At 41.5% G+C, this 22,943-nt stretch overlaps 1 protein-coding gene across 2 annotated transcripts in view; it reads right to left on the reverse strand.

Annotated features, from left to right (window-relative positions):
* Positions 1 to 22,943, reverse strand: part of MCTS1 (MCTS1 re-initiation and release factor) — a 59,014-nt gene that overhangs the window by 23,365 nt on the left and 12,706 nt on the right. For both annotated transcript variants that reach the window (XM_079123447.1, XM_079123446.1), the window contains exons 3-5: positions 22,741 to 22,919; positions 6,244 to 6,320; positions 5,686 to 5,753 (exon numbers count right to left, since the gene is read on the reverse strand). The gene's annotated coding sequence lies outside the window, so the exon portion shown is untranslated. The remainder of the gene's footprint in view (positions 1 to 5,685; positions 5,754 to 6,243; positions 6,321 to 22,740; positions 22,920 to 22,943) is intronic.

A 22,943-nucleotide genomic window follows, 5' to 3' on the forward strand; every position in this document is an offset into this window, starting at 1 on the left:
TGGCACCCCCATAATGACATTTGTCTTATAGGAGGAGGAATAGAGATCCAAGTTAGCCAGCTTGCTCTGTCTCACCATGGGATGCTCTCGCTGTGATATGACACAGCAGGAAGTCTCTCACCAGATGCCAAGCAGATGTTAGCACCATGCTCTTAGAATTCCAGAATGGTGACTTAAATAAACTGCTTTTCTTCATAAATTACACAGTCTGTGGTTTTCAGTTATAACAACAGAAAATGGACCAAGACATGCCCAAACCACAGCATCTGCCTACTCTATATCTTGATTCAGACTGCTGAATGTGGCTGGAGAAAAAACCAGAACCATCCTGACTGGCTTCATTTTAAATTCATGAATGCTAATCTTAAGTGGGGCCCTTAATGCTTCCTGGCAATCATGTTATATATTCCCAGACTAGTGCTGCCCAATACAACTTTCTGAAATGATGAAAATATTCTATAATGTGTGCCATCCAAAATGGTAGCCACTGGCACATATGGGCTACTTGTATTTACATTTAAATAATTAAGTGGAACTTTTAGATTAGTTTCTTAGACATATTAGTCACATTTCAAGTGTTCAATAGTCATATGTGGCTAATGCTTAAGTGTTGTGTCTCCCAGCACCAGCAATCCTTTGATCCCTATCCAAACATCTAATCCATTGATTCTACCGACTTCATAGAAACTCATTTGGCCCACAGTTCTGGAGTTCTGAAGTTTGATGTCAAGGTTAGGGCCTCTGCTTCATCACGGCATGTATGTTATAACCCACATGAATAGCATGGGACATTCACTTTCTCACTCCTCTAACAGATTATTTCTCTTCCAACTTCCAAGGTCTTCTAAAGACTCCCACCATTTGCAGGCCATATAGCCCATCAGGTAGAGTGCCTGCCTTGCATGCTCGAGGCCCGGGTCGAGTCCACAGCCCTGTGGGATTGTGGAAATAACAAAGACTCCCACCATTCCATCTACCCACTTACACCAGCATCTGTACCTATATTCTTTGTCTTCCCTACTGTTGCTATGAATAAGTGTTTCTAAAGTATGATCTGAGAACGGTGGGGATTCAAGAGGTCCTCCTGTTTCCAACTACATATGTAGGGGTTTGTGTCTATCTTAGTCTATGCTGCTATAACAAAGCACCTGAGACTGAGCAGTTTATAAATAATAGAAATCTATCTCTCACAGTTCTGGAAACTCAAAAGTCTAAGACCAAGGCATTGGTGGCTTCAGTGTCTGGTGAGGCCTATTCCTCATAGATGAGGAAATAAGTGTCCTCAAACTGCACAAGAGATGGAAAAGTGAAAAGAGGAGAACTCCTCCCTCCACCAAGCCTAATCCTAACTGGGCATGTTGGCACATACATGCCTATAATCTCAGCTCCTCAGGAGGCTGAGGCAGGAGGATCACAATTAGTTGAGACCCTGTCTCAAACTAAAAAGTAAAAAGAGCTAGAGTGTAACTCAGTGGTAAAGAATGCCTGGGTCCAATCTCCAATCCCCTGTACTACTACTACTCTTTTGACCACTACTACTACTAATAATAATAATGCCTAATCCTATTAATGAAAGCATAACCTTCATGATTCAATCACCTCCTAGAGGACACGCCTGTTAATACTATTGCATTGGGGATTAAGTTCAACATCAAGTTTTTTTTGTTGTTGTTGTTATTGTAAGTGGACACAATACATTTATTTTATTTTTTAATTTTTTATGTGGCACTAAGGATCAAACCCAGTGCCTCACATGTGCTAACCAAGCACTCTACCACCAAGCTACAATCCCAGCCCTCAACATAAAGTTTTGAGGGGATAAAAACATTCAAATCATAACATATGTCATCCATGCTTCTATTAAAGTTAGCCCTTCAAGTTAGAGAAAACAACATATTGCAACAGGTTGAATAAAGAAAATATAAAAATTCAGCTTCTATTAGGTCAGACATTAAAAAGATCTGCAAAAACTGAGACAATGCCATTCTACTCACTAGTTTTTGTTTGTTTGTTTTGGAATTTTTTTTCACTGAAATGTATTGTTTATCTTAACATATAATAGTTTATCACAGCTCTCTTGGAATTAGTCCATTTTCTGTTGCTAATAACACAATACTGGGCTGGGGAAATAGCTCAGTTGGTAGAGTGCTTGCCTCGCAAGCACAAGGCCCTGGGTTTAATCCCCAGCACCGCAAAAAACAATAAATAAATAACACAATACTACAGACTGGTAAGTTTTTTTTTTTTTTTTTTTTTTTTTTTTTGGCAAGGCTAGGGATTGAACCCAGGGCCTTGTGCTTGGGAGGCAAGCACTCTACCAACTGAGCTATACCCCCAGACCCCAGACTGGTAAGTTTTAAAGAAAGGAGGTTTATTTTGGCTCAGAGTTCTGGAGGTCTGCATCTGGTGAAGACCTTTTGGCTGGTAGAGTCCCACAGACGGGGTAGGACATCACACGGCAAGAGAAAGGAAGTGTGTGTGTCTTCTGGTCTCTCTTTTTTTTGGTGGGGGGCTGGCAGGAGGTACTGGGGATTGAACCCAGGGGTACTCAACCAGTGAGCCACATCCCAGGCCCTATTTTGTATTTTATTTAGAGACAGGGTCTCACTGAATTGCTTAGTGCCTCACTTTTGCTGAGGCTGGCTTTGAATTCACAATCCTCCTGCCTCAGCCTCCTGAGTGCTAGGATTACAGGTGTGCACCACCTTGCCCAGCTTCTGGTCTCTCTTATAATACTTTGGGTATTCAGTCATGGGGGCTCCACCTTAATTACCTCCAAAAGTCCCACCTCTGAACACCATGTAGTCAGATTATGTTTCCGCCTGGCTTAATTTAATAAACTTGTTCAGAATAGTTCAAGACTTGAAGATATGAAAACATTATAGCGCTCACACACACTGTACACTCAGTTTCTCCTGTTGTTAACATTGGTACATTGTCCCAAATAATGAACCAATATTGATTATTATTAACAGAAGTCTATGTTTTACTCAGATTTCCTTGGTTATTTACTTAATGTTCTTTTTTCTGCTCCAGAATTCCATGCAGGACATCACATTATATTTATCCACTGTGTTTCCTTTGGCTACTTTTGGCTGTGACAGTTTCTCATTCTTTCCTCATTTTTCATAATTTTAGAATCTGTTGAGATACTTAACAAAATTTGGGTTTGTCCAATGCCTTTTTTCATAGACAGGGTTTATGGATTTCTTAGAGAAAGACCAGACAGGCAAAGTCCCATTATTATTACATCATTTCAAGGGTACATGTTATCCACATGATCTATCTTGATGATATTAACCTTGTTTGTGAGTATTGACAACTGTTGCCAGGATTTTTCTATAATGGGAAGCAGGGAACTTTAAGTAGCTGTTATGATATTCTTTTTTTGTGGAGCAGGGGTACCAGGGATTGAACTCAGGGGCACTTGACCAACAACATCCCCAGCCCTATTTTGTACTTTATTTAGAGACAGGGTCTCGCTGAGTTGCTCAGTGCCTCTCTTTTGCTGAGAGCTGACTTTGAACTACCAATCCTCCTGTCTCAGCCTCCTGAGCTGCTAGGATTACAGGCAGGCGCCACCACAACCAGCTCTGTTATGGTATTCTATTTATTCATTCAACAAATATTTGTTGATTATGTACCATGTGCCAGGAACCTGGATACAATAATGAACAAAAACAGGCAAATCAGGCTGGGTGCAGTGGTGTACACCTGTAATCCCGGCAACACAGGAGGCTGAGACAGGAGGATCATGAATTCAAAGCCAGCCTCAGCAACTTAGTGAGGCCCTAAGCTACTTAGTGAGACCCTGTCTTTAAACAAAAAAATAAAATAAAATAAAAAGTTCTTGGATGTTGCTCAGTGATTGAACACCCCTGGGTTCAATCCCCGGTACCAAAACACATACACACCCCCACACACATACACACACATAAACAATGAAACCTTCTTTTTTTCTATGTTGCTGAGGATTGAATTCAGGGACACCCTACACTGAGCTATGTACCCAGTCCTTTTTATTCTTTATTTTGAGACATGGTCTTGCTAAATTGCTGAGGCTAGCTTTGAATTTATAATCCTCCTGCCTCAACCTCCTGAGTCACTGGGATTACAGCTTGTGTGACCTCACCTAGTCATCACTATTTCTCGCCTGGATTATTTCAATACCCTCCTAACTGGTGTTCTACCTTTGCCCCCTATCACAATCTATTCTCAATATGTCAGACTTTCCCATTTAAAAATGACAAACTGAGAACAGTGGCTCATGACTGTAATGCCAGCAACTCTGGAGGCTGAGACAAGAGGATCGCAAATTCAAAACCAGCCTCAGCAATTTAGCAAGAACTTAAGCAACTCAGCAAGACCCTGTCTCTAAATAAAACATATAAAAAAGGGCTGGGGGGTTAGGGTTGTAGCTCATTGGTAGAACACTTACCTGGCATGTGCAAGGGCATGGATTCAATCCCCAGTACCACCACCAAAAAAAAAAAAAAAAGAAAGAAAGAAAGAAAGAAGAAACAAAAAGGGCAGGGGGTGTGGCTCAGTGGTTCAGTACCCCTGGCTTCAATCCCTGGTACCAAAATAAGTAAATAAATAAATAATAAAAGGGCTGGAGATGTAGTGTGATGATAACATTCACTTGGGTTCAATCCCCAGTACCCCAAAAATAAAAATAAAATTTAAAGTCTCTGTTTAAACCTCTTCAATGGCTCCCCATCTCATTTAAAGTAAAAACAATACCTGTACTATAGTTTACAAGATGTTAAAACATTTAAAAGGGCTGGGGATATGACTCAGTGGAAAAGAGCCTCTCATTACCAGCACTTCAGGGGAAAAAAGGTCCTTACATTGTGATCAGAGAACACTATTTGTATGATTTCTGCACTTTTTAAAGAAGTGATTCACTTTTGAAACTATTTTGTGTATATTTGCAAAGCATAATTCTACATATAGGTACCCTCTCAATTTATATACTACATATATGTGTATATATTGCCAATTTTATTAAGTAGTACTATGAATTTCTCTATTTACTTGCTTATTCATGTAGTCTATTGATTTTAGAGAAATAGTTTACTTCAAATGTGGCAAAAAGTCTTCCCAGCAATCCTAATTCATATTGTGGCAGATAACAATATCTTTTATCAAGTCATTCTGTACTGTTTCAGAATGTCTCCATTTTTCTCAACCACTACCCCACATTACATTCTACTTTATACATAAAATATACATAAAATAGGTGAGGATTGGCCTCACCTGCTTGTATTTTAACTTTTCTCATCCTTATAGTAATGGAAGAGCTGTCCTTCTTAGACCAGTTTCGACATCTGGATTCCATACTTTTGAATTCTATACCCTTCCACTTTCTCAGAAATCTTTTTTTTTTTTTTCCTTTTTTTTTTTTTTTTTTTTTTTGGTACTGGGGATTGAACTTAGGGGCACTTAATCACTGAGCCACATCCCCAGTGGGACAGGGTCTCATTGAGTTGCTTACTGCATCGCTTTTGCTGAGGTTGGTTTGAACTCACAATCCTCCTGCCTCAGCCTCCCTAGCCACTGGAATTACAGGCATGCAACACTGTGCCCAGCCAGTTCTTTAATCTTGACATATTTGTGTGTGGGAGGGAAATCTTAACAGTCATCTCTTCTCCCCTCCCATCTTGTCCCCTCCCCCCTCCTCACCTTTCTTGTCCTCTTCCATTGCAGTCTAATTCCTCTTCTCTTGAGTCTGGGCTGGTTTTAGGGAATTGCTTAAAGAAAATACGACAGAAGTGATATTCAGGGATTTATAAGACTTCGTCATAAGAAGCCTTGTAGCAGGCTGGGATGTAGCTCAGTGGCAAAGCGTCAGCCTTCCATTCACAAAGCTCCAGGTTCGACCCCCAGTTCCAACAAAAAAAGCCTTGTAGTTTCCACTTGGGCTTTTTGGAACACTCACTATGGTACCCTTCAGGCACCATGTAATAAATTCCCACCCAGAGTCTGTCATTCTGTGTGGAGACTTTAGCTAGCCAGATGGAAATGCTGTTTGGAGAGAGATGTGACCAGTCTGCCCACAACTGTTCACCCCAGCCTAGGACCCAGACATAATGAAGCAGAAATGAGTCATCCATTATATGCCATGTCTGAATTCCTGACCCAAATAATTGTGAGATATAATAACAAAAAATCGTTTTAAGTCCCTAGGTTTTGCGATCGTGTGTTATGCAGAACTAAATAACTGGACCAGTGAAAACTGACCTTTAGGATCTGGGGGTGTAGTTCTGTGGTAGAGGCTCGCTCAGCATGTGCAAGGCCCTGGGATGGATCCCCCAGCACTGCAAAAATAACAGCAATAAAATGACCTTTATTTTGCTAAATTGAATAGATACACTTTCATCTTTACTTATTTGACTGGACATCAATTTGTTACAGGTAGTCATTCCCTCTTTTTGAAACATTCTCTTCCTGTGGCATATCTGACACACCCTAGTTTTCCTCATCTATCCCTCTCTGGTTATCCCTCACTTTTTTTTTTCCAGTACTGGGAATTGAACCCAGGGGTGCTTAACCACTGAGCCACATCTCCAGCCCTTTTTTATATTTTATTTTGAGACAGGGTCTTGTTAAGTTGCTTAGGGCCTTTTTAAATTGCTGAGGTCGGCTTTGAATTCTGGATCCTCCTACCGTAGCCTCCCAAGTCGCTGGGATCACAGGCATGTGCCACCGTGCCCTGTGCTCACTTTCCTTACTTGAACACTAAATGTTAACATTCAATTTGGTTATAGATTCTCCTCTCACTTTATAATTTCTCTTTAGGAGATCTCACCCATGGGCTTTTAAAAAAAATTTTGTAGTTGTAGATGGGCAACAAGACATCGTTTTATTTATTTATTTTTAAGTGGTGCTAAGGATCGAACCCAGTGCCTCACACATGCCAGGCAAGTGCTCTATCACTGAGCTACAGCCCCAGCCCCAGGCTTTTTAATATATATATATATATATATATATATATATATATATATATATATATATTTTTTTTTTTTTTTTTTATTGATTGTGCACTACCATTGAACTATATCCCCAGGCTTTTTTTATTTAATTTTCAGACAGGGTCCTGCTAAATTGCTGGGACTCTCACTAAATTGTCCAGGTTGGCTTTGAACTAGTGATCCTCCTGCCTTGGCCTCTCCAGGCACTGAGATTAAAGGCATACACCACTGTGCCCAGCATAACTCCAGCTTTTTCTGAGTTTTAGATTTTCATTTCTTTTCTTTCTTTTTCTTTTTCTTTTCTTTTCTTTCTTTTTTTTCTTTTTTTTTTTTTTTTTTTGTACTAGGGATTTAATTCAGGAGCACTCGACCACTGAGCCACATCCCCAGCCCTATTTTGTATTTTATTTAGAGACAGGGTCTTACTGAATTGCTTAGAGCCTTGCTTTGGCTGAGGCTGGCTTTGAACTCCCGATCCTCCCATCTCAGTCTCCAGAGCCACTGAGATTACAGGTGTGTGCCACAGTGCCCAGCCTGAGTTCTAGACATTTTTATCCAAATGCCTACTATACAACTTGTGATGGCTAATCTGAATTGTCAACTTGATTGTAATAAGAAATGCCTAAGATTAAGAGACTTCTGAGTGTGCTCATAGTTCCAGAAATGATTGGCATATGGAAAAGCAATCTGAGGGGCAAGACCTGCCCTGAATGTGAACAGCATAGTCCAATAGGCTGGGGACCTGTATGGAACAAAGGTGGGAGAAGGAGGAAACCCATGTAGATATGAGCTAGATTCCTCTCAAGGGGATGCTTCAATTGCTGCTGTGATCACTGAAGGACATTGGCCCTTAGCACCTTCACTCTTCCACAGCAGACTCTGACCAGTGATTCTCCCCGGGGTTTCCAGGCCTTCAATCCCAGACTGGGACTGCATCATTGGTTCTTCTGAGACTCCAGCTTCTTGGACTGAGTAGCTACTTGTTCTTTGGGCCCTCCACATTCTGCACACAGCCATTGTGGGACAATCCAGCTTGTGATCTTGTGAGGCAATCTAATAAATACATTTTACGATGATTCATTCACACACACATATATATATATATATACATATATATATATACACATATATACACACATATATACATATTACGTGTATGTATGCACATACATATACACATATGTGTACACACACACACACACACACACACACATATCCTGTTAGTTCTGTACCAGGTGGTTCTAGAGAAACAGAATTGTAAGGATGTATTTGCTTAGTTGCTTTTGTGGTTTCTGGAGTTGGCTTTCTAAATTTTAGTATTAATTAAAGTTTGTGCCAGGTGCGTGGTGTGAATTATTTAAAGATATTTGCAAAGTCAATGCATTTAATCCTCCTAATTTGCCACTCGTGAGAAGTTGTTTAGTGATTCTATGGATGATACTTTTGAATATTTTTAGAAAACAAAAGAATATAATTGTTGCCAAAAGTTTGGTCCTTGTCCCCAATGCCAATCCAATAATGAGGACATGGTTTTGAACACAAAAAAAAAAAAGGAAAAAGAAGGTTTATTTATTGCTTTTCTAGTAAAGAAACACAGGGGACTCCTGTCCCAGAGGCTGTGATTCTGTCCATCAACAGGAAAGGGGTTGGGGTGGGGGCGTTTAAAGAGGTGATTCAAAGGCTCCATTCCACACGTTCTCTGTTGGAGTTGTAATTCACTTGTTAATTTGGGAGCTAGTCATTTCTGAATTTGGTGCCATCCCCAAAGTCTGAATCAGTTGTTCCTGTGGTGGGTGTGAACTCAAAGGAGAGATAAATCTGCCTAAAATGGGAAAGAAAGGTAATCCTGGGTCCCCTGAGATTAGGGATGGGGAGAGATTAGAGAGGAGCAGGGAGAGGAAGAGAAAGAAACATGTCCATTTAAAAAAATAAGTTGCAGTGGCAGAGTGGCAAGGGCTACACTCAAAGAATTAAGTGGACACTGTTACATAATGATGTTGACTGGTTGCTTCTGGCTTCACTGGATAAAGGAACAATGAAGAAGGAACAGTTCCAGATGCACATAACTAATCTAAAAGCTGCTCAGTGTGCTGTGAAGGAGAATTTCTTTTTTGTAGCCATAGGACTGAGGTTACCGAAAACCAAACACAGACCCTCATTTTGCAATTTGCTGAATTAGGATGCAAGTTTAACTCAGCCTGAAAGGGAACCTGCACTTAGAGTGAGGGCACTGCTTGGAAAAGAATGGGATCCTGTAAATTGGGACACAAATGTGTGGAAGGACCCCAGAGACTGCAGGACATCAACTCCTACATTCAGATGAGTTTATTTTGCCAGAGGAAGTGCCCCCCCCAACCCTTAACACACATCCCCACCCCCACCCTCTGTGAGTGGGTGCCCCCCCCCCCCCCCCCCCCGGGGGAACTAATCCTGCATTGCCTATGGAGACAGTTATGACCTTTCTTGATGAGGCTGCTGAGCATGACAATGCTGATACTCTTCAGGACCCACCCTTCCCATCCAAGTTTGCCTCTAGGCCTGTAACCAGGTACAAGTCTAAGCAGGCCCTTAAGGTGAGGTACACAGTGTGACCCAGGAGGAGACTGCCCTACACTACAAAGGAACTTGGTGAGTTTTCTTTTTTAAAAAAATTTTTTTGTAGTTGTAATGGACAGAATGCCTTTATTTTATGTTTATTTTTTATGTGGCGCTGAGGATGGAACACAGCACCTCACAGGTGCTAGGTAAGCACTCTGCCACTGAGCTACAGCCCCAGTCCCGAGTTTTCTAATTCATACAAGTAGAGGTCTAGGGTACAGGTGTGGGAATGGATTTTAAGGGGTTGGGATAATAGTGGAAGAAACATAAAATTAGACCAGGTTGAATTTATTGATATGGCTTCGTTCAGCAGAGATTCTGGATTTAATGCAGAAGCTTGCAATGTGCAAAAAGGTGTTAGTATCCATGTGTGGTGGCACAAGCCTGCACTCCCAGCAGCTCAGGAGGCTGAGGCAGAAGAATCACGAGTTCAAAGCAAGCCTCAGTAACTTAGTAAGGCCCTAAGGAACTTAGTGAGACCCTGTCTCAAAATAAAATATAAAAAGAGCTGGGGATGTGGCTCAGTGGTTAAGCACCTGTGGGTTCAATCCCTGGTACCAAAAAAAAAAAAAAAGGTACTCATTGTTTGGTTCGCTGGTTGAAATACAGGACCAAAGATGGCCTACTGTGAATAAACTGGAAATGTCTGATGTCATTTCGTCTCCAGTGAAAGATGGAATTCAGAGGCTGAGACTGGAATGTTGGAGTGGATTTGCCATGTACAACCTTCTTTTTTTTTTCTTGGTACTAGGAATTGAGCCCAGAGGTGCTTAACCACTGAGCCACATCCCCAGCTCTTTTTATATTTTATTTAGAGACAGGGTCTCACTAAGTTGTTTAGGGTCTCAATAAGTTGCCGAGGCTGGCTTTGAACTCAGATCCTCCTGCCTCAGCCTCCTGAGCTACTGAGATTACAGGCATGCACCACCACACCTGGCCATCAACAGAGTTTTGGCCAAGATCCAATTCACAGTGGGTCCCCAAACTCATCCTGTGGTTATTTCCCCAGTCCCAAAATGCATAATTGGGATAGATTTATTTAGCACTTGGCAGAATTCCCACACTGGTTTCCTAACTTTTAGAATGAGGCCTTTCATTTGGGAAAGACCAAATGAAACCCATAAGGGTTGCTTCTACCTGGGAAAAACAATATCACATCCCTTGAAGGGATTACAAAGATTAATGCCACCATCAAGGATTGGAAGAATACAGGGGTGGTGTCCCCATCACTTCCTCATTTAACTCTCCTATTTGGTCTGTGCAGAAGACGAATGAATCTTGGAAAATGACAGTTGATTATTGGAAGCTTAATAAGGTGGTGACTGCAATTGCAGCTGCTGTACCAGATGTGGTTTTTGTCACAGGAAAGCAGGGAGCTGAAACTCCAAACCTCAGTTCTTGTGTTCCGACCAAAGAAAACTTAAGGTCAGACACCAAAAGCCATGCAAGAGAACTTTATTATAAGTGAAAGTAAAGAGAAAGTGAGGTGAAAGTAAAGTAAAAGCAAAGCGAGGCTCGAGCAGAGAGCACGAGAGAGAGAGAGAGAGAGAGAGAGAGAGAGAGAGAGAGAGAGAGAGAGCAGAGAACCACAGAGGAGACAACCAACTCTGTCTCCACATTTATTACTGTTTGAGGTTTGCCTGGAGAGCTGGGGACCACCTTCTGTACTCTTTGCCAATCGGGTGTTCAACTCCTCCTTCACGTTGTGTGGTGGGGTTTTTGACCTTAGTTGATGCTCTCTGGAACTGTCCTGGTGGCCATCCTATTTAGGGACTTCATCTACAAGTCAATCCCATGTTCATGTGGGCAATGAGGTCAATAGCTGGTCAGAAGTTACCTTAGTGCACCTACGCTACTAAAGGAATCTTCCTTCCCAGACAAATGAAGGCACCTACAGCATAATTCCTAGCTTCAAATCAACATCAATGGACCCTGTCAAGAGTTAGTCCCATTAATCCTTTTCTCTTGACCTGATTTCCAACTAGCTCCCTTGCTTCTGTTTATTTTCTGCAAATTAACTACCACCCTTTGCTTTCCCATCTACTTTAAAAGTAGTTTAAAGACCCTAAAGTAATTTAAAGAACACTTGTGACCTTGCCATGCATTTCACTGCTCATTGCTAGCTACTGCATAACGTTTCTTTGCTTGAGCAGATTAACACATGTCCTGGAACCTGGTATGCAACTATTGATCTGGTAAGTTCTTTTTTCTCCATATCTATTCATGAGGCCCTTTGTACCTATAATAATGCACCTATTCATAAGCAGTTTGCTTTCAGTTGGCAAGGCCAGCAATATACCTTCATGGTCCTTCCTCAGGGGTATGTCAACTCTCCTGCCCTGGTCATATCTTAATCCAGAGATCTTGATCCCCTTTCTCTACCACATTGTATCACACTGGTCTCTTAACATAATTGATGACATTATGTTGATTGGACCAACTGAGCAAGATGTAGCAACCACTCTGGACTTGCTAGTGAAGTATTTGCATATCAGGGGATGGGAAATAAATCCCACTAAAATTCAAGGGCCTTCAACTTCAGTAAAATTTCTAGGAGTCCAGTGGTGTGGGGTCTGCTGGGATATCCCTCCTAAGGTACAGGATAAGTTGTTGCATCTGGCCCCTCCTACAAACAAGAAGGAAGTAATGGCACACACCTGTAATCCCAGCATCCCTGTAATCCCAGTGGCTCACGAGGCTGAGACAGGAAGATCACAAATTGGAAGCCAGCCTCAGCAATTTAGCGAGACCCTAAGCAACTTAGTGAGACCCTATCTCTAAATAAAGTACCAAAAAAAGAAAAAAAGGGCTGGGGATGTGGCTCATGTTTAAGCATCCCTGGGTTCAATCCTCAGTATGTTAGAAAAAAAAAAAAAAAAAAAAGATACATTCTTAGTATAGTAATAGCCTTTTAATTTTTTATTTGTTCTAATTAGTTATACATGATAGTATAGTGCACTTTGATGCATCATATATAGAATAGTAATAGCCTTTTTAAAAAAATTTTGTAGTTGTAGATGGACAACCTGCCTTTATTTTATTTATTTTTATGTGGTGCTAGGGATGGAACCCAGTGTCTCACACATGCTAGGCAGGCACTGTGCCACGGAGCTTCAGCCTCAGTCCAGTAACAGCATTTTAATTGATCTTCCTGTTTTGACTTTTGCCCCTTATTCAATATTTTCAAGGTTCAAGTGCGACTTCTTCACTTTAAAACTACTGTTCCTAGGATAAGGCCCTGCATAACCTGACCAATATCTACCCCTTCAGCCTTATAACATTCTCCACATGCAATGTGAGCTCTAACCACACTGGCAGTCTTTGGTCTTCATAAATACTGGGTTTCCTCCTGCCACATCGCCTTTTGCACATGCTTTCCCTGCTCTGCCTGGAATGCTTTTTTCTTCCTCTTCACCTGGTTAACTTTGGTGCACTCTTTAGATCTCTGAGGAAGATCTGCTTCCTATGAGAACCTTCCCTGACTTTGTAGATTTGTGTACCTCTACTATAGAGTACTCATCACAGTTGTGATTTTACTTTTTTTTCAGAGTGGGGAATGGAATCCAGAGCCTCATGTATGCTAGGCAGTCACTCTGCCACTGAGCTATATTTCCAGATCTTATTGCTTTGTTTTGAGATGATCTTAGTTTTGACACAATCTTACTAAATTGCCCAGACTGGCCTCAAACTTGGGATCTCTTGCCTCAGCCTCCCAAGTCACTGAGTGTTAACATTTGGATATGAGGTGTCCCCAAAAAGTTCATGTTAGTCAATGCAGGCAAAATGATTTGATTAAGAGATGTGACTTAACTGGTGGGTAAATCCATTTGATTGATTAATGATTAGAAAAGATTACTGGGTTGTAACTATAAGCAGGTGAGGCATGACTGGAGGAAGTGGGGATTATAATTGTCCCTGGTGCTTCTTTCTCCCTCTGCTTCCTGGCTGCCATGCGGTGAGCAGCTTCTACAAAGACCTTCCACCACGATGTTCTGTCTCACCCTACGCCCAGAGCAATGGAAACTCTGAAACCATGATTCTAAATTAAACTTTTCCTCCTCTAAATTGTTCTTGTCAGGCTTTTGGTCACATTAACAAACTCTGACATACTGGGATTAACAAGTGTGCACCACCATACCCAACTATAATTTTACATGTATTTTAATGAACATTTGAATAATGATTTTCTGACTAAAGCTTCATGTGGCAGTCACCAAGGTTGTTTTGCTAGCTACTGTGATCGCAGTACCTAACACAATGCCTGATACATACTAGCTGTTAGAGATGTGTTTGTTGGAGGACAGAAGAGGAAAAAGCAGGAAAGGGACAAGAGAAGAGGAAAAGGAGGGAAGAGAGAGCAATAAAGGGGGATCTTCTCATATGTATGGTTATTTGTACATTTTTGTTCTTTTACTTTTTAGAACTAGGCATTGAACACAGGGGTGCTCTACTACCGACACACAACCTCAGCCCTTTTTCATTTTTTAATTTTGAGACAAGGTCTCACTAAATTGCTTATGGCCTCACTAAATTGCTGAGGCTGGCCTTGAACTTGTGATCTCCTGCCTCAAGTGAATTGCTGGGATTCCAGTTGTGCACCACGGCACCTGGCTTTCCTGGTATTTTTTTCTCTTCTTTTTTCTGGGGCGGTGGGTACCAGGGATTGAACTCAGGGGCACTCAACCACTGAGCCACATCCCCAGCCCTATTTTGTACTTTATTTAGAGACAGGGTCTCACTGAGTTGCTTAAGGCCTCACTTTTGCTGAGGCTGGCTTTGAACTTGCCATCCTCCTGCAGAGCTGCTGGGATTACAGGCATGCACCACTACACTGGGCCTTTCCTGGTATTTCTAACAGGCTTTGTTTTATATGTCTCTAAGTCATGTTGTTGTATGCATAAAAGTCTATGACTATAACATGTTCTTGATGGCTTATTATGCTTTTTATGAATATTAAATATCCATTTATCTCTTTTCATATAATTTTTTGGCTCTGCATTCTATTTTTGTCTGATTCAAATATTTCTCCTTTTCCTAGAATTCGTATAATTCAGTTTTATTGTTTCTTTGCTCACCACTATTTCTCATGTTCCACATGTTTCTCTTTTCCAGATTCTTTTTTTCTTTTTGGTACCAGGGTTTGAACCCAGAGGTGCTCTACCACTGAGCCACGCCTCTGACCCTTTTTATATTTTATTTAGAGACAGGGTTCTCTGAGTTGCTCAGGGCCTCTCTAAGTTGCTGAGACTGGCTTTGAACTTGCAATCCTCATGCCTCAGCCTCCGGAGCCACTGGGATTACAGGCGTGCGCCACAGCGCCTGGCTCCAGATTCATTTTTTGTTTTGCTGTGATACATACTTGAGCAGTTACTAGAGGTCCTGAATATGTCTTCAGTGTGTTGTGAATGTGTCTGAAAATCAGAATTTGAAAATCAGAGTTTTGTTCCTTCTATTAGTTCACTCCTTCACCCCAGTCCCTTTTCCCTATGTAGGGTCAACTGTTCTACTTATTAGTTTGTCTTTCTCTTTTATGCTGTAGATTTTCTCTAAGTATTTCTGGAAGTCCTTTGCTGACTATGCTTATTATAGTGAAGAAGGGACAAATTGATGAGCAAACATAGCTTGCCTAAGTTCTCTCTGCAGTTCTGTTGGCCTGTGTTCCTGAACTGGCCCGTCTGCTGAGGGAGAGAGCTTTGTGTAAGTGGATTGAATGTGTTGACCTGTGAGACTTCACTTTAAAGGGGGTGGATACAGAGGAGACAGAAAGGCCAGTCCTTTCCCTCCATGAACATTGCCAAAATAACTCCTCTGGCAGTGGAGGACTTCAGTATATTTCTCTTCTGGTCAAAATCGTGTCTATTTTTTCCCCCTGCATTTTCTGTTCCAGATTATATTGAGGTTTGTTATTTTTTCTCCCTAGGATCCTACACTCACACTAACAAACTTTGGGAAGAAAATATTTTACTTTCTTTAGTGTGAAATTCTAGAATCAGTTGGGGGAAGGTGGGGCAGGGCAGTCACAAAGGCATCCAAGTGGCCTTTCTTTTCTGAATGCGATTCTTTAATTATCTACAGGGGTCCCTTGATCTTTGCATTTGTTCATTCTGAGACTTGGTTTTCTCTGGATTTGCTCCAGTGATTTGTTCTTGTAGGTTTTGGACTGAGCTCTTCCTCCTCTCTTATCTATATAATTCCATCTGATTTTCATCCTCAAGGGATTCCTTATACTTTCTGGAGGGCTGATGGTACACTTTTCTTAGAGGATACCATTCTTGTTCTTTTTGTTTTTCTGATGTTTTAAGGGAAATGTGGAGGGAAGGATGGGGACAAAGTTACAAATGCTTTGACTGCCATCTTAATCAAAACTGACCAAAGTAATTTTCTTATTTTGATTTGCCTGTGTCAAGGAGAGTGGCCAGGGCTCACAAAGGAGGAAAGGGGTTTGAGGCTGAAGGTGTAGCACATTGGTAGAACATTTGCCTAGCATGCATAAGGTCCTGGGTTCCGTCCCTGGCACCCTCCCCTACTCCCAAAAAAAAGAGAGCAAAGGGGAAATCCAGTGTCACCTGATTATAGGTGGTTATTCTGATAAAGGACTCTTCATACTTAGAAATCTAGTATCTGCATATCAATGCTTCTGAGAGAGCCAAGTGTGCAGTTAGTACATAAGGCCCCTTAGGGCAAATTAGAAAAGGGCATGACCCTCAGAGAAGAAACATTGCAAAACATAAAAAACATAGTCCCCCGCCTTGGGTGGATAAATTAGAAAAAGGCACCCCTTTGGGTGACCAGTTATTAAAAAAAAAAAAAAAAAAAAAAAAAAAAAAAAGCTTGCCTTTTTGTGCTGGCAATGGCATTTCTGAATTAAAGCAGAAGGCTTGGTTGACCAGCAGAGTATAGACTAAATTTCATTCCCCTATAAATACCCCTTGTGTAGGGCACATCGTGCAGAAGCAGATCATAGAGAATCACAGCTTCTGCCAGAGCCAGTGACAATGCTTAGAGGCAAAGCCTCTGCCCTCTGGGCCTTCTTCTATGTCCATGCACAGGGCTAAGAGGGCAGATTGAAGCTCACAGAGACTTTGCTAAAGTATAAAGTAGGCCTCCTATGATCACAGCCTTTGCTGCCCACCATTCACCACAAAAAGTGAGAGGCCTCTGACCTCCCTCAGCCCTTGCAGAGCAGCCCAGGACCATCCTTCCAACAATCAGGAAACTTGGGTTTTAAGGATTAGGCCCAAGGGACACAGTGGCACATGCCTATAATCCCAGTGACTCAGGAGCCTGAGGCAGAAGGATCTCAAGTTTGAGGCCAGCCTCAGCAACTTAGTGAGACCCTGTCTCAAAATGAAAAATAAAATGGCTGGGGATATAGCTCAGTGGTAGAGAACCCCTGGGATCAATCGCCAGTATCTAAGGCACCCAGGCTTCTAATTGAGTCACTCTCAGCAACAAGAAGTGTTTTCAGTTTGTTTTTTGGTACTGAGGATTGAACCCAGGGGCACTTAAATACCGAGCCACATCCCCAGCCCTATTATTGTATTTTATTTAGAAACAGGGTCTCGCCAAGTTGCTTAGGGCCTAGCTAAGTTGCTGAGGCTGACTTTGAACTCACGATCAGCCTCCTGAGCTGCCTAGATTACAGGCATGAGTCACCGCATTTGGCTGAAAAGAGGTCTTTAATGCAAACACCACCAACAGCTCTCAGTGATCATCAACCTCCATTAGGCCTCTCCAAGAATTGTTTTTAAACATCAGAGAGAAGGCCTCTATCCATCTTCCTAGAATATGACTTCACACATGCCTACCCCAACTCACCCCAGTGGCCCCTCTGGGCCATTCACCAAAAGACAAATGCATCTATTTATATTTTAAAGCAAAAATGGGATTATTCACCTGGTATGGTGGTGCATGCCTGTAATCCCAGGCACTAGGGAGGTTGAGGCAGGAGGATCATGAGTTCGAAGCCAGCCTTAGCAATGGCGGGTGAGGCACTAAGCAACTCAGTGAGACCCTGTGTCTTAATAAAATACGAAACAGGGCTGGGAATGTGGCTCAGTGGTCAAGTGCCCCTGAGTTCAATCCCTGGTAGCTCCCCCCTCACACACATAAAAATGGGATTATTCAATAGATATTGGGCTATGACTTGTTTTAGTTCCCAATTAACACATTGCAGGCACATTTCACATACAATTCCATTACGTTTTTTTTCCTGGTACTAGTGATTCAGCCCAGGGCTGAATCAGCACGTGCTAGGCAAACACCAAATTACACCCCCAGCACATTTTATTTTTTATTTTGAGACAAGGTCTCACTAAGTTGCAGAAGCTAGCCTCACACTTGCCATCTTCCTGCCTTAGCTTTCAGAATAGATGGAATTACAGGTATGCGCCTCTGAACATGGCTACATTTTCTTTCCTTTCTTAAAAGTTTCCTTTCCCTTGCTTTAATCATTGTTTCTCCTTCCTATTTACTTACAGTTTTTTGTTTTTTTTTTTTTTTTTTTTTTTTTTGGTCCAGGGATTGAACTCAGGGGCCTTGAGCACTAAGCAACATCCCCAGCCCTTTTTTTATATTTTATTTAGAGATAGGGTCTCTCTAAGTCCTTATGGCCTCACTAAATTGTTGAGGCTGGCTTTGAATTTGCAATCCTCCTGTGTCAGCCTCCCAAGACACTGGGATTACAGGTGTGCGCTACCTTACCCAGCTATTTACTTAGATTTTTATGATCCTCTTTAGAGTCATGCAGTGCATGGCCTGTATAATTATACACAGCAGCCCTACTTGTACCTATGGCTAAATCTTCCTAAACTATTCAACAGATTTTTAATACTTTATTTTTTTGGTACCAGGGATTGAACCAAGGTGTGTTTAACCACTGAGCCACATCCCCAGCCATTTTTTATTTTTTATTTTAAGACAGGGTCTCTAACTTCTTAGGGACTCACTAAGTTGCTGAGACTGGCTTTGAACTCATGATCCTCCTGCCCTCAGCCTCCTAAATTGCAGGGATTACAGGTGTGTGCCATGACACTTGGCTCAATATAGTTTTATATGCAGTTAAATGAATAGATAATCTGACAGTTCCATTTTTTTTTCAGAGTCCTCTGTTCTCCTACTCTCATCTCCTGAGTTAGATATTCTGCCATGCTTCCTCTTTCTTGGTTTACTCTCTGGTTTTAGTGGAGCGTGTCCTCTAGTCACTTCCTGAGAGTGTATGTGTAGGGGAAAATTTTTTTTCAAAGTTTTTTTCTTTTTCTCACATTTTTTTATTGGTACAGTATAGTTGTACATACTGATGGGATTTTGTTACATATTTGTACACGTATGCAACACACAACATAACATAATTTGACCAATATCACTCCTCAGTACTTGGGAGGAAAAAATTTTGAGCACTGAATATCTGAAAATGTATTTATTCTACCTTAATACTCAATTGATAGGTTAACTGAATATAGACGTCTATGTTGGAAATTATATATACTACAAATTTTGAAGGCATGACTCCATTGTCTTTCAGTGTTACAGATTTCTTTTGAGAAGGCCAATGTCATTCCTCTTCCTGATCCTTTATATGGAATCTTTTATTTTTTCCCACCTCTGGAAGCTTTTAAGGTCTTTCTTTTAACTCTAGTATCCTGAAATTTCACACTGGTATGCTTTTACACAGGCCTTTATCTCACTCGTGTTTCATGTTTTATGAATAAAACAACGTTTCATATTTCTCTGAGTAGTCTTATTGGAATAGAAGCATAGTGTTTGTTTTTTGTTTTGTTTTTGTCTGTTCCCCACATTGCCTATTTTCTTCAAGTTCCCCTTTTCTTTTGCAGGGGGTGGGGTGGGGAGGTTAGCCTCTGGCTTTCATGTTGGAACTTTCCTTGAACTGGCTGAAGTCCTTTGTGATTAGTTTATATTTAAAATAAGGCACCCAACAGCTGACTGGAAATTGTGTGTGCCTGTGAGAGGGGATGGGCTTGGTTGCATGATGAGTGGATGGCAGGATGGTATTGTTTTGTTTGGTACCAGGGATTGAACCCACAGGGACTTTGGTACTGAGCTACATCCCCAGTGCTTTTTATTTTTTATTTAGAGACAGGGTTTCACTAAGTTGCGAAGGCTGGCTTTGAATTTGTGATCCTCTTGCCTCAGCCTCCCAAGTCATGGGATTACAGGCATGTGTCACTACACCTGGCTCCCCTATTTTCAGTCTAAATTCTCTGCTACCCCTGTTGCCTCCACATCTATAACCACTATGGTTCATTTTCAATTATTTATTTTTAATCCATTTTAGAAATGGACAAATCGTGTATACAGTTCAATTAATTTCCATAAACAAAACCAACCATATAATAAGCATCCATATGTCTCTGGTCAGTTCTACAAATAATACACTCCTTTGCTGGTGTGACATACAGAAACACTTAGAATAGTGGAAACACATGGAATACTAATACTACTCTCATCCAGCTGCCTGTCAGCTTTCTATCTTCGTGAGTTGTGCTTTCATGTAAGATTTTTCTCCTAAGTTCACGGATGGTGGAGTCAGTGTTACAGTTTTTCATTTTCCTTAGAGTTTTTGGGTAATTTCTTAACTTCACTATCTGATGCCGTCCAGCGGAGGAGTCGATTTGGCGCAGGAGACAAACAAATAGCGAGGCTCTTGAATTCAGAACGGTTTATTGTAGATTCAGGGAACCGGAACCTCAAACCTGGAACCTGGGACCCCAGCGCTGGAGGAGAGCCGGCTTATATCCCCTCCAGGAGGTGAAGGGTAGGGATGACGCCAATTATGCGCAGATCAGGTGAGGAGCCAGCTGCCCAATCATGGTAAAGGTCAAAAACGAGCAGGCATGATCAGGAGCACTCGAGAACACATGTGCATGCATTGTATGCGTGGACTTAATTGAATAGGCCAATGACAAATCACCTGAGTGTGCTTATGTTAATTAACCTCCTCACTGCCGATGTGACCAAAACAACTTCTGGCTGGCTGCCAGGCGCCATCTTGGCGTAGTCCGCATGGCATAGCACCCAACAACTATCATTTACAAAAAAGTTTTGGGGGGTGCTAATTGTTGAATCCAGAGCCTTATACATACAGAGCACATGTTCTACCACTGAGAAATATCCCCCCTCGCTCTAAAATTTTAATTTTGTTGTAGTCTTATCTGTTAATCAATAGCCAAAGGGCACTGAATAAAAATCAGTAGCTGCTTTAGCATGTGAGAGGACCTGGACTCAAACTTCAGCACCAAAAACAAACACCAGGGGCTGGGGAGATAGCTCAGTTGGTAGAGTGCTTGCCTAGCAATCACAGGGCCCTGAGTTCAATCCCCAGCGCCAAAAAAACAAAACAAAACAAAAAAAAGTGACTATTACATTAAAAACTCTAAGTACAATAGGAATAGAAAAATACTTTGGCTGAGCACAGTGGGTAAACATTTGTAATCCCAGTGGCTTGGGAGGCTGAGGCAGGAGGATCTGAGTTCAAAGCCAGCCTCAGCAACTTAGGCCCTAAGCAACTCAGCAAGATCCTGTCCCTAAATAAAAACTAAAAAGGGCTGGGGATGTGGCTCAGTGGTTAAGGGCCCCTGGGTTCAATCCCTGGTACCAATAAAAAAGAAAAGAAAAGAGAAATACTCTCTAAACATAATAAAGAGTATCAAGAGGCCATCTCCAAGGATTGTAATCATGTTATTTCTCCTGAAATTCAGAAATAAGGCACAGATGTGCACTATGGTGTTATGAAGTTTCTGTGAGGTAATAAGACAAGGAAATGAGATACACTGTATAAGTCTAAAAGAAAAAAACTGCAATTATTCACAGATGATATGATTATATGCATTCAGAATCTAAGAAATGCAACTCAAAAACATTAAAATTAAGTCTATGTAGGGGACATCTGCTGTGTGTATTTCCTCAGCATTCCTTTCTCTCTACTTCTAGTAATAGGTCTTCTTCCTTTGATTTCTCTGCCCCTACTTCACTGTTGTTCTGATATACTCCCGGTGGAACAGGCAATCTCCCCTACTCTTCAGGGCAAGGCACCTAACCCACGATGGATATATCATATCATATCAAGCCTTGCTGGAACCAGTGGCAGTTTCAAGGGGTAGGCATGAGACCCAGGCCAGAGACATAAAACTTCTTCCTTGGAATTTTCCAAAGCAGAGGTAGAGAAGTAGTTTGCTCTCTCTCTCTTTTTTTTTTTTTGGGGGGGGGGGTCTTGAACTGTAAGGATGTAACCTCAGAGCAGTTAGAAGCCATGTTGTGTCTCTACCAAATAGAAGAGTCTTAGAGAATGAGGCAACACAAGAAAGAAGCTGAGATGAGAGAAGAAGAGATGGAGTGAGAACCTAGAGAGTATTTGAGTCCCTGGATCCAGTTGGGTCTGCATTCTGCCATGATCTTCCAGTTACATAAACAAGTAAATTGCATTTTCCTGTTAAGTTTATTTGAGTTGAGTTTCTGTCACTTGCAAAAAAGAGTCCTAACAGAAGCTGGATGTCAGATAAATGTACAGTCTCCCACAGCTCTCTCTTTTTCTCTTTTTTTGAGATATCTTTTGAAGAATTATAAAATAGACCCTTTTTGTTTTATTTTTCAGCTTTTATTATAAAAATTTTCAATCATGCAGAAAATATCAAAACGAACACCAGTACACCCAGCACCATTTTACAGTTATCATCCTATTATTATATTCCAATAGCTTTCTCTTATTCTAGTCATAACAGAAACAAAACCAGAAATATTATATCCCATTCACAACAGTGGAAAAGGTATATGTGAAACACCAACTGCACAAATAAAGCCCCAACAAAATTCTCTTTCGAGACAAAGGACCAGAAAGGAGCAACCTAGCAACACAGAATTCTAATTTTATTTGATCTACCGTAGCCAAGTATTATAGGAAAAAATTCACCCTTGCCAGCAATGGCCTAGAGAGGAGCTAGACTTCCACTCTTGGCAGCCTCTAATGAGACTCCCATTTGTCTCCCCCAAAACTCCTCAGTAGAGACCACTTAGTGAGCCTGATGCCCCTCCCCCCTGGGGTGGAGTCAGAACTTTCACTACTCCCGCCCCCACCCCACAGTAACAGTCAACTCCTTCTCAGTAGTGTCTGCTTAGGAGCTGTGCCAGTCAGCACAGAACAACCTTGGCTTACCTGTCGACGTATCATACACTCTGGGAAGTTTATTGCTATTAGATCTTTTTGAATTTTTATTTTATGCTTTTGTTGCCAGGCTGTGAGCCAAGTGGTAACTCCCCTGTGAGGATTGGTCAGATCTGCTGTCAATCATCTAGAAGGCTGTTAACTGGTCAGTTTCGGTGGGCGGGGCTTACCTGGAACAAAGGGCATTAGTTGTT

Source organism: Sciurus vulgaris (assembly GCF_902686455.1).
Source record: "Sciurus vulgaris genome assembly, chromosome: X".
Lineage (NCBI taxonomy): Eukaryota > Metazoa > Chordata > Mammalia > Rodentia > Sciuridae > Sciurus > Sciurus vulgaris.